The 18,977-nt window shown below is 35.4% G+C and overlaps 1 protein-coding gene across 5 annotated transcripts in view; it reads right to left on the bottom strand.

Annotated features, from left to right (window-relative positions):
* Positions 1-18,977, bottom strand: part of LOC129765205 (CD151 antigen-like) — a 183,505-nt gene that overhangs the window by 130,676 nt on the left and 33,852 nt on the right. The window contains exon 2 of one of the 5 annotated variants that reach the window (XM_055765246.1): positions 6,491-6,612. The exons of 3 other annotated variants lie outside the window; for them this stretch is intronic. The gene's annotated coding sequence lies outside the window, so the exon portion shown is untranslated. The remainder of the gene's footprint in view (positions 1-6,490; positions 6,613-18,977) is intronic. One more of the 5 variants, XM_055765244.1, reaches the window with a different exon arrangement.

Genomic DNA, 18,977 nt, shown 5'->3' with positions numbered 1-18,977 from the left:
CCTTTATAGCTTGCATCACTCGGTGGAAGAAAAATAAACATGATGGAACATGAAAACGTCCGAGTCAACCGGAAAGCGGTCCGGGTTCACATGAGGCGAAAACGCCTAATATAGATTTAACTCATAGACTTTGATCTTCCACTTTCAGTAGATTTCATTTCACCGCCACTTCACTATCTATTTTGCAAGCACACACAAACGCGAAGAAAATTTGCGTATTGCAAAGCAAGACGGACTGTTCCAAAAATGTCTCTCCATGTTACGCAATCGTCATGCAAAAACAAAATAGTTCTCAGCAGTTACATTAATCAATTGCTTTCTTTAGTTGTCTAAGAAGTTTCAAAAAACTCCAATGAATCCGTTCTTAATTTCGTATCACTTTCTCGTAAAACTGAAGCACTTAAATCAGAAAACCATGAAAACTGTGAGGAATAGCACAGAGCACAAACGCGCGCGTCTGTCTGCAATCGCAGCTCAATCCAAACTCTTTAGAATTAAGATGAAATTTTGTAAACAAATTTGGAATTTGCGGCTCCACAAAGCTTATGTGATTGATCCTTACATTATTTCGAATTAATTGGGAAAACAAATGTTGGCATTATCTTGATTTTTGGTGGTTTCGATTCATAAACAGTTACCTTTATACCAGTACGGGGTGTATCTTCGACAGCCACTACAGAACGAAATCGATCAAACCAAATGCGAATCGTTACAGTATCGGGTCCATAAACTACACAATTTTTTTTTGTCCGTAAAAACGTAAAATATGGCGAATTTTTTGCTTGGTGGACTCCATCTTTGACGCGCTATAACTTGAGACTGAAAAGGACAATCACAACACTGTCAAAACGACACCTGTAGCACAGTTTGTCGTCTTTAAATAGCCGTATACTATGACCCGATGCGATAAGTACAACACAAGATATGTTCAAGTGTTGCCATATACAGGTCGGACTCGATTATCCAAGGTATTGATTTTTTTTTCACTCCGGATAATCGAGTCAAAACATTTTTTTTTCTTTATTTGTTTTTCTGAATGTATTTTTTGTTTTTTGAAAATAAAAGAGGAATTTGATTAATCCCCTTAAAGTCAGAAAACACCTTTCTCACATGAAAAAAAAATTATCCAGATTCTCTCAGGAGGTGATAGACGATCATATTTGATGAAAAAATCCTCCTACGCATATGTTCGAATTTCAACAATGACAGAGTTACAGAAATTTTTTTTGTTTCAGACTCTGTTGCTTCATACTGGCTCTACATTAAAAAGTACGCTACCAAGGACGATCCTGATGCTTTCATTTGAAAGATGAGAAAATTTAGTACAGCATATAGTAGTGGAACAACTATATTAGTGAATTTGAAAAACATTTTGGAAGTGAAACACTTAAAAGTTAATAATTTTAATGTGTTATTATTAATTTTATTCTAAAAATTTATATTAAACTAGATTGTTTCTATCAATTAATATGAAGTTCTTGAACCGCTCCACAATTTGTTCTTTCATGCACAGCTTCTATCTTTTTTAATTTGGCTGCAATATCGATATAAACAATTCCTGGTGAAAATTCAAGCCAAATCTTCAAAAATCATGACTTTTACTCCACTGTACATGTAATAGCCACTTAAACTTCACCTTAATGTTGAAAGGTTACATTTCTTCATGTAATAAGTCATATTTGAATTATAGAAAAAATGTTTTTTTCCAAACTGAATATAATCGAGTCAAAAATTGTATATAATCGAATCTGTATACAATCAAGTCTGACCTGTACTGTATTCTATTAGTCAAATCATTTCATTTGATACCAATATTGAGGGAATTGCAAAAAAATACAAAGTCGACCATTTTGTGGCGGCGACCTTTTTGAATTTATGTTGTTCATAGTGTAGTGTATTCTCCAAATCAGGCCATTCAGCCATTTTTTTGAGGCGGCCAAATTGAATTTTTCAAGATCATGGAATACGCAGTTCTATTTATAATGACAGTAGAATTAAATGCGTGATCCAAATTTCAAATCAATCATTCAACAGGAACGTGGTCAATTTTCTATTAATGAGGGACAACCCAACAAACATTCAAACATACATAGAAACAGGTCAAGCTGAATGAAACCATTCAAAAAGTAATTAGTTGTTCGGGGACTGCGGCCATCTTGAAATTGGATTTTTCATTATCTGCTATGTTCTACTAGCCATCTTAGATTTGCATTTTTCATAAATAACTGTATTCTACTAGTCAAGCCCTTTCATTTGATACCCATATTGATGGGATTGTAAAAAAAATATACATGAAAACTTCGATATAACGTCACTCGATATAACTTATATTTTACCTCGATATAACGTACACATTTACAAAGTGTAAAGGAATTTTTTTTTCAATATTTTTTTTCTGATAGAACAATGAAGTATCTGTATTGTGATGCTAAACCAAGTTTTGTACCTTCAATCAATCCCGAAATACAGCTGGTTTTGTGATTCCTGATTCTAAATGAATCAAGTTTTAATCAACAGTACGAAGGGGAACATCATGTGAAAGGCTAGCTTCGTCTACTGATTGAAGTTATTCATTAAATTTACTAAAACAGCAACACAATAATGTATTATAGATTACGTTTGTGAGTACAGGTCGGACTCGATTATATACAGACTCGGTTATATACAGACTCGATTATATGTGATTCGATTATATACAATTTTGGACTCGGTTATATACAGCTTAAAAAAAAAATGTTTCAAATATGATTTATTTCAAGAAGAAATATAACCTTTCAACGTTAAGGTGTAATTTAAGTGACTAATTCATATACAATGGGGTAAAAATCGTGATTTTTGAAGATTTTGCCAAGAATTAATTATATCGATATTGCAGTCAAATTAAGATAGATAGAAGTTGGGTGTCAAAGAACAAATTGTAGAGCGGTTAGAGAGCTTCAATTTGATTGATAGAAAGAATCCAGTTTAATAAAAAAAAACAGGATTTTTTTTTCCCAAAATATATATTTTATTAAGGCACATGTGGCGTTAGCCTGACGGGGCCGGGAGTCCAATATTTTGACAATTTTTGTCTTACAACTATGTTTGTAATATGTAACCGATTACTCGCGGTTGGCTCGAGGTTAGTATTACAAGTGTTCTCATAATTGGTATGTTGCAGTCTTCGATGCTCTGTACGTGTGCCCGACACGGGATACTTCCTATTGGGATGCAGCTGACCATTAATCAGCAACGCCCCCCTAGTCTGTACCCCATATCTAGCGTGGTGCGTCTTTTTCGACTCGAGGAATCCAGGATAGAATGGTCACTAGCCGGCGCAATCATCAGCTCGTGTAGAGTTGTCATGAGCGGTACAACCTTTGGCTCTTGTTGACTGCACAACCTTCGGCCCGTGCATCTGTAAAGAGTGTGTGTATGTATTGCCGCGACTAAGTAAAAGTTTATCGATCGGATAGGAGGGATATGAAACGGGGACACAACGAAGGAAACATCATTAAACGTTGACATCGGCGTTTCTGAGGAACAGGTATATTTAGATGAAGCAGAAGATCAGGATCACGGCTACCTAAGATATCCCGGACGGGGATATCCGATTGTCTGCCTTGTGAAAAAACAGGATGACATTAATAATAATACATTAACAATTACGAACTTTCAAGTTTTACACTTCCAAAATGTTATTAAAATCCATTAATTTAGATGTTCCACTACTATATCCTGTATCAAATTTTCTCATCTTTCAAATGAAAGTAACAGAATTGTCTTCCGTAGCGTACTTTTTAATGTAGAGCCAGTTCGAGGCAACAGAGTCCGAAACAAAAAGAAGGATTATTTCCGTAGAAGGATTATTTCCATCAAATATGATCGTCCCTCTGAGAGAATCTTGATTATTTTTTTTTCATGTGAGAAAGGTATTTTCTGACTTTAAGGGGATGAATCAAAAATCAAATTCCTCTTTTATATTCAAAAAAAAAAAAAAAAGAAAAATACTTGCAATAAAAAAACGAATAAAAACTTTCTTTTTGATTCGATTATATACAGGATTCGATTATATATAATGAAAAGAAATCAGAAACTATATATAATCGAGTCCGCACTGTACTTTATTATGCTTCGATATAACGTACAATTTTGAAAGTGAAATGTAGGTTATATCGATGTTTACCTGTATATGGCGCCATTTTGTGGCGGTGGCCATTTTGGATTTGCATTTTTCATAAATAACTGCATTCTACTAGTCAAGCCCTTTCTTTTGATACCCATATTAGCTATTCAATATAGAATTATTATACAAATTATTCAAAATTTCCGAAAATCAAAAATAAAATACTCCGGATAATCGAGTCTAAAATTCCGGATAATCGTATCCCGGATAATCGAGTCTCCGGAAAATCGGGTCCGACCTGTATTGACAATATACGACATTTCTTATTCCCCAACCCAATATTAACTATTCGTCGATATATTCGTCGTTAGATTCATACGTTCAAAGGCAAAATATAAATGTTTGACTTTCGTATAGTTATTCGCTAAATACAATGGTCATAAATATACACATTTGTGAGAGAATTTCACTTGTGGAATAATTGTAAACAGTAAACTATTAACTAATCGGTGGCTTATGCTAATTTTTAACAGTTACAGTTACGGGGATATTTTTTTATAATGGAAAATATCGACAAGAAAACAAGAAAAAGAAGAGGAAGTTCCTAGAAATCCTTTTATATCATCTTTTTATGCCCCATCTAAAAACAGGCATTAATTCTTAGTTTACCAAAAATACAGAGAAAATGAATATTAGAAATATGCAAACTTTATATTCCAGAACCTTTATTATCTGGTCATTATCTAGAAGGTCGTTATACATTCTTCTCTTCGATAAAAGACCCGAAAAACACGCAGCAACTGCATGAAATGTAAAAAATATGTTCGTTTTGAGCATGCAGTTATGCTATGTTCTGATTCTTACTCCAATGAAACCACAATCGATTAATACGTTTTTATGTTATTTTATAGCTCTTTATACTTCCATGAATTATATTCAGTTGCTTACTTTTGAAAAATTCGAATTTCGTTATTTGTGTTGGAGTATCTAAAATTTCTCTGTTTTGGGGAGGCTGTCATCTAATTCAGCCTCCCCAAAACAGAGAAATTAAAACATAATGAAGACGAAGAAAACATATTTTTTTGGGTTTTTTCATTCAATCATATCCTCTTCTTCAAATAAATGCCAATAAAGCCTGAAAAATACACAATGGAAACATTACAGAGAAGTTCAATTTTCGGTCTGTGACACCGTGCGCGAGTATACGTGTTATGATTTTGCACGCGAGTACAGAAGGGTTAAGCGAATAAATGGTCAACTCGCAGAGATTTGAAAGATTTGGGCATCGGATTCGGTTCTCGATCGGTCGAGTACGTTCATAAGTTGTAAATATGTTTGAAATGAATGATCGAAAGCTATCGCTGTATGTGCTTCACCTTGGTGATTCTCGACTGATGCCTACATAGAGTTTGGGTTTAATTCCTGATGGTATCTAGGATTTTCCGGAACAGGAGAATTTTTATATGAGATATCTAAAAGTTAAATCGGTCCAGTTTAAACCTTCCAGATTTTTCGCGAAAAATTTCGAATACATAAAACACACCACAAATGCGCAGTGTTGTCCACTCACATCGCTCCAAACCCCAAGACTACCACCGTCCGAAGAGTGAATGAGTGACAGCAGCCACATCAATTATGCCACGGGCAACCATACGAGTTCGGGAGATGGCTGGACAGCGCGCGTGGCCAACGCAGAGATATGGAGCGCGCGACAGTATAAACGCTTGCGATAGCCATCAGTCGGATTAAAAATGTGCTCATACATGACACTCTACCTCTACCGGGGTTGCTCTCTTAACAGAGGTTGGCTTGAAATGAAAGCATAGAAAAAGAAAAAAAAATACGATGGATGGCAAGACTTTCATGTCCCGAACTCGTTTTACCGCTCTTCAAGCGAACGAACCATCGAAAGTTTGGCCAGAGTACACAAAGTCTGCGTTTGCTCCAGTCTTTGAAGAGTGTGACTTGTCAGCGCACCCGCAAGGCGACTCTCGTGGCTGCGTAAACTTTGGCGAACTCATGTTAATAATTTTATCAACGAGTCGGAAAACGAACATGATTTGTGGCGGCAATGGAGGAGGCAGACCGCTGCGCTCCGACACGGATCGAGAGGTTTATATCTGTCGTGGGAGATCAAGTGAACCGGCGAATCGTGATCCGTTCGAGTCAGCTAATGAAGCACTCGGCTACTGCAGCTGTTTGTCTGTTTTCGAAACCATATAAACGAATTCGGACTAAATTGCACTGAAACCGTTTCCTTATTGGGATGGCGGGCGATGTCGTGTGGGAGTTGACACATCACGGGGGTGCAACTTTATTCGAAGCCCGAGCGACACATTGTTGCGAGGTTTGGCGAGGGATTTAGTGAAAGTTGAAGATACGCACCTTGGGATGATGTAAATCGATACCATTCGAATGCGGACTGCAGAATATCATCCAAACGAAAACAAACTCACCATTCACGGGAGCACATCTCACTCGGAAGACAGCTTTGCGTCATGCTGAAGCTGCAAATAGCCAGAAGCGGAAAAATGTTATAAGAACCAGAGTAAATGAGCACGTTTTGCAGCAACAGAAGAAAAAAAATGGTTGCAAGAACGCAGGAACAAGACATGAGGGCACTTTACGTAACGTAGCTAATGTGCGCAACACTTTTAGTGACGGTGCAAGTGGTGGGGGTGGGAGGTCTGATGCTGCGGCTGGGTACCTTGGCTGGAAATGAACTCTGGTTTGCCGTCAGATGATGTACGGCAGTTCCATGCGGATAATTGTGTACTCGCTCACTTAATTCATGCTCGGAAGAATTTTAATTACTGCTTCTCGTGTATGTGTTTCGTTGTGGTGTTGTCGAGTTTGAAGTATCCTAGCAGAAAGGAGGAGAGATTTTGTGCTTCAAGTAGGCGGAGTGCTGCGAAGAAATGCATGAGTACTAAAGTGATTATTATTTGGGAGACTGAACGCTCGCAAATCATGAATTAATTATGGTGTAATAACCAAAATTGCTTTTGTGCTCCCTTGGCCGAGTGGTTAGCGTCATAACTAACATGCCGGGTGTTCGGGTTCGATTCCCGTTCTGGTCGGGTGATTTTTCGTCAAAGAAATTTCCTCCGACTTGTACTGTGATCACGCGTATTCTAGAACTTGCCACTCAGAATGCATTCAAGGCGTGTTATTTGGCATAGAAATCTCAATTAAGTACTAGTAAAAACGACGCAAGTAATACTACGTTGAGACGGCGAAGTTCCTCTAGGAACGTTAGTGCCATTGAAGAAGAAGAATAACCAAAATGTGGCCTAAAAGGTCTGTCAAATTATTGCTTGGTATAGATACAATTTTCGTTGGATTTAAGTGCTGAGAATAGTTATTGCGTAAGGTGAAATTATGAAAATGAGTATTCTAGCACAGCAGTGGAACTCCATACAATTCACTGACTAAAAAGTGTCCACATCGCTTGTTTACGTGAAGAATATAATTTTTTCAGGCACACTTGATTTGAGAGTGTATGGATTTCTAGCTGTCTTGACGCAAGGTCTTTAATGAAAAATGAGAAGATGGGAAGGTTTATATAAACATGTTTATAATTACATAAGTTTATTCAAATATTAATATTGCCCTTATTTAACTATTCAGTGCAATTTTATCAAAATTTGAAAGAGAAATTAAAAAAGGATTGTTTTTTTTCAATATTTTTATGAGATTAATCTATTAAAAATCCATGATTACCTTTGCATTATTATTTACCCCCCATTACTTGTTAATTTTTCCTGCTTTTCGTTCTTTGACCTATCATTTTGAGAGGTTTGAAATTGCGACAAGATAGAAATTTGGTGTGAAAGAGCGAATTGTAGAAAATTAAGTCACAAATTCTCTAAACTTTATAATTGAAGTTTTTATGTAGTATTTAATTTTTGAGTTTGTTTGAATGATAGATTGAAGTTGATTCATAGAAGAATAAGATTTCATTTGATATTACGATTTTTGAAATCGACTCAATGGTTGTAAAATTATGACGTTTTGGAAGAAATCTTACTTATTTAATCAGCAAAAGGCCCACGTGGCATGCAGTACACAAAAATCGTCTCCATTCACATGAATTTTATTTTTTTTTCCAATTGTTAACTTTCATTCTCATATCAAGGATCAACATATCATATCTTTCCATTAATCCGCAAACATGCCTAGTAGTAACTTAAAAAAAACAAACTCATAAACGACAAAAAGAGTCTTCGTATATTGTTTATATATTTTTCACAGTTTTATAGTAGTTTTATAGCGCTTTTTTAGTTGGAGTGCCTTTTAATTGGCACTTCGCCAGTTGGAGCACGCGTCAATCAAGAAGCAATCATCCGTCATAATTGTATGTCAGTTTTACTCAGTTTTTCAATGCCATTTTTATTGAAGAGTCTTTGAACGTTAAAATCAAAAAATTAAGGCACAGTATAAAAGTATTTAGTTTTGCAGTTTGTTTGACAAATGTATTCGTTTGAAAATATTTATTAATATATATATACATATATAAAGTGGATTATATCACATCCACTATTCAAGGAAGTTAATGATATTTTCTACCATCAATCCAAATGCAGTAATCTTAATTATTATTATGGCCGCACTAAAAGACATGAAAAACAACAAGAAAAACGCGAACTTTGAAATTTGTGAACTATTGCAGTATTACTGCAGTATTATTGAAACCATTCCATGCCAAACTGATATATTGGTTTTCAGATTTTCGTGAAAATTGGTAGCTTGTTTTCGTTATGGTAAAATATTGAACCTGTATTATTTTTTTGTTGGGTCCCAGCAAACATTAAGTCGTATGAATAGCTATAATTGGAGGCGATATACATACAACCAAGACACATTTGTATGATATATGATGCATATAACTAGTATATACTCGCAAAAGTGGAGGCTATATACGTATATGCCATATTGTGTACGCATATAAAGCCGTATATAACGATATGCGATGCTTTTTGGACTGATATGCGATTTGATCCGACAATGTTACCACTCAATCCATCGATGACATGGAAAATCGTGTTTTTGCATTTTATGCGAGTTTAGATATACATGATCGATATTTTGATTGATATTTTATGCGATTGTGATTTGATACGAATTTATATGTAACTTATCATATGCAAAGTTATACGATTTAATGTTTGCTGGGGTGATTCGATTTTTTTCACTTTTTCCCAAAAATGACTTTTATCAAAAACTCATAACTTTTGAGCCACTAAGCCGATTCAGATTATCGATACATCAAATTGAAGTTAATGAGCTAGTCTTTTTTGGAAAAAATGTTAAACTTGCAAGAAATTTGAATTTTTTTTCTTGTAATTCTACATTACATACATTATTTAGTGGTATAATTATTGTATCATTCAATTTATTCCGATGAGAATGCTTTAAAATATATCAACTGATGCTCTTACCACATTTTAATTTATTTTTTCAATGTTCAGTTTCTATGGCGAAGCTTCATTCGTAAATTACACATTTGTCATCATTGGTGGAATACGACCATAAATGTTGTTATGAATAGAACAGCAAGTTATGATTACAATACATATGGGTTTATTTTGATAATGCATTATACATAAGCCGATAAAAATGCATTATAATATTTGTCCACAGCGTTTCAGCGTGTATATGTATATTTTATTCAATTTTCAGTTCATAATTTCTATCCCATTCGCCGTGTTTATCATGATGATGCTAACATTATATACGAACCTCCCACCTTATATATGATGTCTCCCACCCTCTTAGAGACATCTTAACAATATGTTCAATTTTTAGAGCGTAAACCATCTGTCAATTTTTTCACTGTTTACATTTTCTTGCCACAAATCGTTGCCACTTTTTTCTCTCAAGTTCCACTTCTCTTCTCTGATTCTAGTCTAGAAATTTGAAAAAAAAAAAATCAAAAAAATTTCCTTCATATTTCTGTAGTTTAGGCATTCAAAAATATACTCTAGAAAGGACTTATCAAAAATCCTATTATTTACCGAGTTAGAGCCATTTTAGTGATGCGGTATCTAATCTGGTACGGCCATAACAATGTACTTCAAACGCGTCTTTCTCGAAACAAGTTTTTTCAAACTGGCGTACACAATATCTCAAATTCTCCTGAGCCGATTTATGTTGAATTTATATGGATACAATTTGCAGAAATCTCGCTATCGCACGAATCTCTAAAATATGATATTTTCCAGGTTTTACCATTTTTAAAAACAATGTTTTAAACCGCATTTTGTTTTTCAAACGGCCGCCATTCTGTCGAAAAAGATGTTTTTGACTTGCCCGAGGTTCATGCGATAGCGACATTGTTTTTTTTTCTGTATGATAGTGATTTTCAACTCATTTGGCTGGTTCGTCACTTATACTTCCATTTTTGGAAGAATGTCGGGATTGAGAATTGAACTCGTGACCTTCAGCGTGAGAGGCATGGATGTTACCACTACGCCAGATCGCCTCCTCTTTACTGATTTAGAATCTGTTCGATTTTTTAATTTCGGATGACCAGAAGGGCTGGAATCGTCTACGCCATGGCATAACTTTTTTTTGAGCCTCCTCATTTCATCAGCTTGTAACAATTGAAGTTATGAATATTTTTTCTCCCTTCCATTTTTGTTTTACTGTTAAAAGATAGATGAACAAATAATGATATACTATTTGTTTTATTGTTACGGAGCTCGAAAAAACGTCCGAAATTCGTGTCGCTACACTAAAATACCCCCTTAACGCTGACATCACAAAGTGTTAAGCTTCAACAGCCACAATGGGTCATTTGTTAATGGTAATACAGGGCCAACTAGATTATATACAGTTTCCAGATTCTTTTCACTGAATATAATCGAATCCTTTATTTAGTCGAATCAAAGAAATAATAATATATAAAAGCAGAATTTGTTGTTTGATTCATTCCCTTGACGTCATAACATACCTTTCTCACATAAAAAATACGAATTCTTTCAGGAGTTGATAGAGGATTATATTTGATGAAAAAATCCTTCTACGCACATGTTCGAGTTTCAACAACTACAGAGTTATTGAACTTTTTCTCTGTTTCGGGAATTATCTCTGTTTGCTCTGTTTGCATTAACCTATAGGTCATGAATTACGCTACGCAGGACAATTCTGTTGCTTCCATTTGAATTATGAGAAAGTTTATTACAGGATACAGTTGTGAAATTTCCAAATAAATGGATTTAAGTAACATTTAGTAACTTTTTTTTGACGTGGGACTACGTCTAACCGGAGTATATGGGAGGTAAAATGAAAACCTGAACACTGAACATGTAGGAAAAATTGAAAGATTCCTAATGCTTATAACTCGAACATTTCTTACTGGATCGGAAAGATGTTTGCATCAATTGATAGGTAATATTTCTACGCATATATCGCAATTAATAAAATTTTATTTTTAATTAGATAAACAAATGGATAACTGTAAAATATTAAGCGTTATCTAATCACCCCCTCGTTTTGATTAGCCCGATTTACGGTTTCCCCAACACAGCCATCATAACCAAGCAGCCTTGGGGAAATCAGCATTGCAACTACATGAAAGTCGAATGTATTTTTGTTCCGACTGAAATGTGCTTCCATAACACAGTCTCCAAATTCATGGAGCGCGGGAAAATTTGCATTGCAAATTCATGTAAGTCGTGGATATTTTTGTTCCGGCCGAAATGTGTTTCCCTAACACAGACTTCAGAGCCAAGATGTCTGGGGAAGTTGTCATTGCAAATCCATGCAGGTCGGGGGTATTTTGACGTAGGACTACATCTTACATTGAGGGTGCCAAATCAGAAAACAGGTCACGTTTTTATGAAATAAAGTTAACGTTAATAACTATTTTTGCTGCGAACGGATTTTAACGATTTGCATACCAATCGAATCGGAAATTTTCTAAGATTTGTTTGATATGCTATACATTACAATCCTATAGCCTGTATATGGTTTAAATTGATGAAAATTGGAAGCATTCCCATTTCTCCATACATTTGTTCTGTGCATTTGTGTGCTTTCTCGAACAGAGCTGACAATAACGAGCAACTCATGTAGCCGCTAGAATAGAAACAACGAAGGGGGATATTGATAAGAGAATGTTTGCGAAGTAAACTTCACCCTTGCATAGTAAGTAAGCTGTCGATACTTTAATTGCCATTCGTATTTGCTCTCGTGCATATCGGCTCTGTTCTGATACAACAAGCTAGCTTTGTTGACGGTTTTGACCGAGAGTCGAGAAACGATTTTTCATACACGGTCATTCTGGCGATGTTTCATTTTTATCGCTGCATCTGTTGAACGCGTATTAGATGCTTGTTGACTGGCGACGCACGGAACATTCCTCTCGTTAAATACTCAGTGCAATGCAAACAAATTGCAACATATGACCAATTAGTGTATTGTTCTCGCAAAGGCAAGAAAAAACAGTGCTTCTCGTAATGATTCTACAAAACTACGTAAGCTTTAAACCTTTTCAGGGTCCTCGAAATTTTTTACTAAAGAGTTATTTATGAAATTTCGACGTATTTGCAAATAATAAAAAAAAATTGCGTTGTCCTACGTCCTAAGCGATCGTGTCTCGGATACAACCCCTCGAATTTTTTTTTCGAAATGACACTAGATCTTGACGTTTCATGCAATTTTAAGACATTTGGCATCAACTTTTTTTTTTGAAAACCCTGATTTCCTGATTTCAAAAAACTCAAACGTTGACCGCTTTGCGCCACTCTCCCTTAAGTCCGATTGAGCTGATATTTTGCATAGAATGTTTTTTTCGAGGTAGTGAACATTTTTTTTTTATCCCATCCGTTTATTAGGCTCATTTAGCAATTCAGCTGTCACAGAGCCGAATTTATTCGTATACATTTTTTATGTTGAGATAACTATTGTTGTATATTATTTAGGCTTAAGATTCCTATCCATCGATAAACATTTGTTTTTTTTTATGTATAACAGAGTATCTGTTTAGGCCTAAGAATATTCCAATTCTATCGATACACAACACATGCTGATATTCCATTTCTATCGATACACAACACATGCCGCCTTTTTTCGGCGTTAGAATATTCCTATTGTTCGAATGTTCACAGTTGGACTGTTCACAACGGGACTGCTGATATGAGGCTTCCATTGCTGTGTTAGAATTAGCACCAATTACCGATGCAGCAGATCGTAATGTGAGCGGTAAGGGACTGGGATTACCGACACATGATGATTGTTGCGTGGACGTAGTAGCTAGAATAACACACAAAGATGGTCACTTGAGGGGCCCTGAGTTATTAGCTCATGATCGTTCGCTTAGTAGCGGACACGCAACCAATTAGGCTACGAAGACCCCCATAGTGAACATTTTGTATAGGGTAACTTTTTGAAATTGTATAGGGTAACTTTTGGAAATTTTAGGGTCGAATTTTTCCCACACAAAATGATTTTTTTCATAAATTCATAACGTTTGAACTACAGAACCGATCCAGATGATCGACATATCAAATTAAAGCCAATCACCTGGTTTTTTTTTTGAAAAAATTCTACGTCTGCAGAAAATTCGAAATCTGTTCTCGTTATTATTGATTGCATTCGTTTTTTATTGTTTTAATAGTCCCGGGACCAAGGACGCAAAATTTTCTCATATTTTCTCTGGAAAGCTGAGGATTTTTCACATAACATATGTCGAAACCAGAGGTGTTTTTTTTCGTTTTTGAGTTATGATTTTTCAAAGTTAATCGATGGTCCGAAAAATCATTTTTTACTTTCTTTCCAAAAATGACTTTTTTCAAAAATTTATTACTTTTGAACTACTGAACCGAGTCAGATGATCGATGTATAAAATTAAAGCCAATTAGCTAGCCTTTTTTTTGAGAAAATGACACATTTGGCAATTGATTGAATTGATAATGTTCTAGGAAAACTATCCGAGGATGCAGCCGAAGCATCAAATAAATTGTATAGAAGGTATCGGGAAAGCTTGACCTTAAAGACATACCGATTGAGGACCAATACCGATCTAATGAATCGATTATTGATCAACTCTGACCCATACATATCGACATTGAGGAAGAAACAAACGAAGAGAAAACCAGCTGTAAGCGGGAAGTCCTGAACTTACTGAACATCGAGGAAGAGATTCAAGCCTCTCATGATGCCGGTGAAGAGGATGTTCAGATTGAAGACCAAGTTCAGATGAAAGGTGAAGAAATTCAGATTGAGGACGAAGATGAAGAAGACGAATATGAAGGAGAAACATCAAAACTTGTGATGTTTTATTCAATAAGAATCTCAAATTATTCGTATTATACTTATTATTCGTATTGTTTTTTTGATAAGTATACCTATCTAATCAAGGATGCACCCGTGGCCGAGTGGTTAGCGTCTCACATTATCATGCCGGGTGTTCGGGTTCGATTCTCGTTCTGTTCGGGGGATTTTTCGTAAAAAAAAATCTTTCGACTTGCACTGTGGTCACGCGTATTCTAGAGCTTACCCCTCGGAATACATTCAAGGCGTGTTATTTGGTTAAAGAAATTTCAAATAAGTATTACTAAATGACGCTAGTTAATGCATACGTTGAGACGGCAAAAGTTCCACAGGGAACGTGAGCGCCATTCAAGAAGAACCTATCTAATCATGTTGTTGAATAGCTATTTGTGATGTTTTTTTCAATATGTATAATTATCTAATTATGTTGCCAAATATTTGTACTACGCTATTTTAAATAATATGTTGATCTCTTGTATTAATTTTCGATCGTTCATTTAAAAACCACACATTATTAAATCAAAAATATTGCGCTTTTGCCCTTCGCATCACCTCTTACCGAGTTGAAAAATAAACTCTGCGTATCCGAAAACATACATTTTGATACCAAACACGATGAAAACTGAAAATTTTGAGCTTTGCCTCCATACACCCTCCCCCTTTTTTTTTGGTTTTTTTGGTGAAAAATGAACTCAGCGTATCCGAAAACCCCAGTCCACCAAAAATTGTTTTGGCCGCCTAAATTTTCTCAGGATCGCCACTGTGGGGCGGGATGGCTTTGCTCGCGTCACAAATTCAAAACTTTCCGCTTAGCCTCGAAAGCAGACATGTCAGGACATGTTGGGGCGCGAACAACTAGACCGATTCAGGCCGAATTATATTTTTTCTTGAAAGCTGAAGTTTTTTCACACAACATAATTCGAAAATCCGACAACTGGACCGTTCCAGATAATCGACATATCAAATTTAAGTCAATGATCTAGTCATCTTTGGAAAAAAGACAACACAAGCAGAAAAAATGGATTTAGTTTTCGTAATTATTTATTGTATTAGTCTTTTATATTTTCCATGGTGATACATGTACATAACATATCAAAAAATCCGAGATGTATTCTTTTTTTTTTGTTTTATAGTTATGATTTTTGGTAATATTATATCTTTGTGGTAACATTATATCTAGTGACCTAGTTCTTCTATCCATGGTGACTTTGTCCACTTCGGAATACGGTCGATCACACGAAAGGCCGATTATCTTTCTTTTTCTCAACTACGTCTCTGTTTAGTCACAATATTCAAGCTTGATCGCTGTGGTCCATTTATGTTGTCTTCATTTTAAACGGTTTTATTTAGCTTGCCCTGTAATATGTTTGTATGTTTGTATGTTTGTAACAAGTTTGTCGGTAGCGCTGACCCACATTAATAGATTTGACCCCCTTCTCCGTTGACCGATTGATCTGAAATTTGTGACACACCTTTATTTTTGTAGCCATTATAAAATGCGTATTTCTCGCTTAACTTTTGAAAAGGTCCTATGTAACAAAAGTAAACAAATCGAGTTAATGGATGCACGCTCCTAGTTTTCAATCATTGAATGCATTACAAAAACAATCGTTCATGTATCTATCTTCTTCATCTTTTTATCGCCGATACAAAAAATATCCAATGTGCAGATTCGTATTTTAAGCACTCGGCTGTTACTTCGGACGCCACTTTCCTCCGACGCTCGGAACGTCCGAAGTAACAAAGCAGTCAAAACAACACCAAGTCGTACTTCGGTCGTTTTGGGTTTTTGTTTCTTACAGGCGTTGTTAGCGATTTCAGTGCAATTCAACGAGTGATAACAACAATAATACGTCTTTAGAACGAAATGCTGATATTTGAATTGCTGTTTAGTAGTTAGTTTCAGATTCGCATCGTGCAACGTAATATGTCCAATGTGCAAACGCGGCAGTCAAAACGTCCAATGTAACATTTTTCGTTCCTAGGCTTCAAATTTAAGCTCAAATCACTGAACAACAGTTACGATTGGTTTTACATAGTTATTCTTGACTGCTAGTGGTGAAAGTAGCGATAGAGATCGGTACCTTTCAATACAATTCGCAGATGAATGTTCGGCTCTTCAACTTCGTTTTCCTCGAGTTGACGAAAATGTTACATTGGACCTTTTCAAAAGTTACGCGAGATTTCATGACATTGAAAATCCAAGATGGCGGCCGCTACAAATGGCGGAATGCATTAATATGGGTATCAAATGAAAGGGTTTGAATAGTAGATCACAGTAGATCATGAAAAATCCGAATACAAAATTACCGCAATCACAAAATAGCAAATTACTTCATTAACCCCTTTCCGTATTATTAAATACGTCACACATCAAGTGATTTCACTAGCCTGCTGAGCGTTCTAGCGCTCTATGTTAAATGGTTTTATTTAGCTTGAACTGGTTGAATGTTTGAATGTTTTGAATGTTTGTATGTCTGTAGGGCTGTCCCACATTAATAGAAATTTTACCAATAGGAATTGACCGAATTTATTATACACTAGCTGACCCGGCAAACTTTGTCCTGCCCAAAATTTGTTTTTTTTTATCAATACCTTCAAACATTCACGTTTCCTTACTACGCGCAAGTTCATATTTCTATGGCAGAACTGTTCATTGATTGATCTTTCAATCGACCCCGTTTAATTTACTATTTACTATAAAATTCCTAGTATTTCTAACAAAACTCATCATTATAATATCAGATTATTTTCAGACACAATTCTCGCTCAAGATTTTTCAAGTTAGTCTTGCAAACTTGCAAATAACATGTTGCTCCAATACATGAAATAAATGTTTCATACAGAAAATATGATAGAATAAAGACAGCCCTAAATCGGACAATTCCTTCCTCGAGTTTTGCTCTTATCAACACATCCGGCGATCCTTTTTTTTTTTGGTATAGATAGAAGATATAGGAGTGGGTTTCATTACATTAAAATCCATTTCCAGTTTCAAACAAAGATCAATTTCGCTAGCGCAAACATCAAATGGACTAACAGCACTTGTCACTATATGGTTGTAGAACATATGGGAATTTAATTTTCCGAATTTTCCCTTTTTCCTTCAGTGTTCACCGAAAATTTTCCATTGTCATGTTTGGTTGGACTATTTTTGGTTGAAATATGTGTAATATTTCTATGGGACCCCTCTCCATTCCAGAGGAGGGAGGAGTGTCATACCATCATAGAAACATTTCTCATACCTAAAAAACCCCACATCCCAAATTGTTCTTGATTAGTTCTCAAGTTATGCAGAAGTTAGTGTTCCGTTTGTATGGCAGCCCCCTTAGAGAGGCGGAGGAGTGTATTCACCATAGAAACGTTTCGTGCCCCGTAAAACCTTCATATGCCAAATTTGGCTTCATTTGCTTGATTAGTTTTCGAGTTATGCAGAAATTTGTGTTTCATTTGTATGACAGCCCACCCTTAGAGAGCGGGAGGAGTGTCCAACCACCATAGAATCATTTATTGCATCCTAAAACCTCCACATGCCAAATTTGGTTCCGTTTGCTTGAATAATTATTGATTAATTCAGAAATTTGTGTTTCAATTGTATGGCACCCCTCTCTTAGAGATGAAGCGCAGAGTCTAACCATCATAGAAACATTTATTGCACCCTAAAACCATTACATGCAAATTTTGGTTCATTTGCTCGGCTTGGAGAACACATTATATATTTTTTGCAGTCCACTCAGTATCGGTATGAAATGATTGTACTAATAGAATACAGTACAATGGTTTTATTGTAGAGAAATACTCTAATGAAACAGATAATGTACTAAAAACTAGAAAATAAAATAAGTAAAAAAAACTTTTTTAATTAAACGGTTTCATTGTGATTAAGCATAATAATGTACTAAAAGCTAGAAAATAATTAAACGTAATAATGTACTAAAAGCTAAAAAATTCACACCTCTTCTTCTTCATTAGTCTATGGCATTGATAAGACTAAAATAAAATTATAAAAAAAAAAAAAAAAAAAAAAGAAGTGTGATAACTGTTAACTGCTACTTGCCTAATTTTTTTTTTAGCTTTTAGTACATTATTATGTTTAATCACAATGAAACCCTTTTACTTAAAAAGTTTTTTTTACTTATTTTATTTCCTAATAAAATCCGTATCATATTTCTTATTGTACGCTCCATACAGTTTACTGAGGAATAGTAATGCATACCATAGAAAACAAATCTTGGCGAAATTCCAATTCGACTGGTATGCAAATCATCAAAATCTGTTCGCAAAAAAAGGGAGAAAGTGGGAGAAATGTTTTAATGTTGTTGAATTGGTACCCTTAAACATAAGCTTAGTTCAACTTAAAAGAAACGGCCCAATCACGTAAATGGGGCCTACAATGACAATTCTGATGATCTGTTCGTGAATTCCGGTTATTGTGGCATACGCAGAGTTTCTGATCTGTGTCATACTATCTGGCACACTGACACACCTGATGTCCAATTTGTGGTGAATTGAGTTCCGACATACGTCTTCAGAATATTTTGCTATGAAACATGTTTTCTCGAAGATCTCAGCGCGATCTTGTTTATCTACTGAT

The sequence above is a fragment of the Toxorhynchites rutilus genome, chromosome 2 (genome assembly GCF_029784135.1).
Source record: "Toxorhynchites rutilus septentrionalis strain SRP chromosome 2, ASM2978413v1, whole genome shotgun sequence".
NCBI lineage: Eukaryota > Metazoa > Arthropoda > Insecta > Diptera > Culicidae > Toxorhynchites > Toxorhynchites rutilus.
The sequence above is the reverse complement of the archived record's forward strand: the minus strand, read 5'-3'. Positions and strand labels throughout refer to the sequence as shown.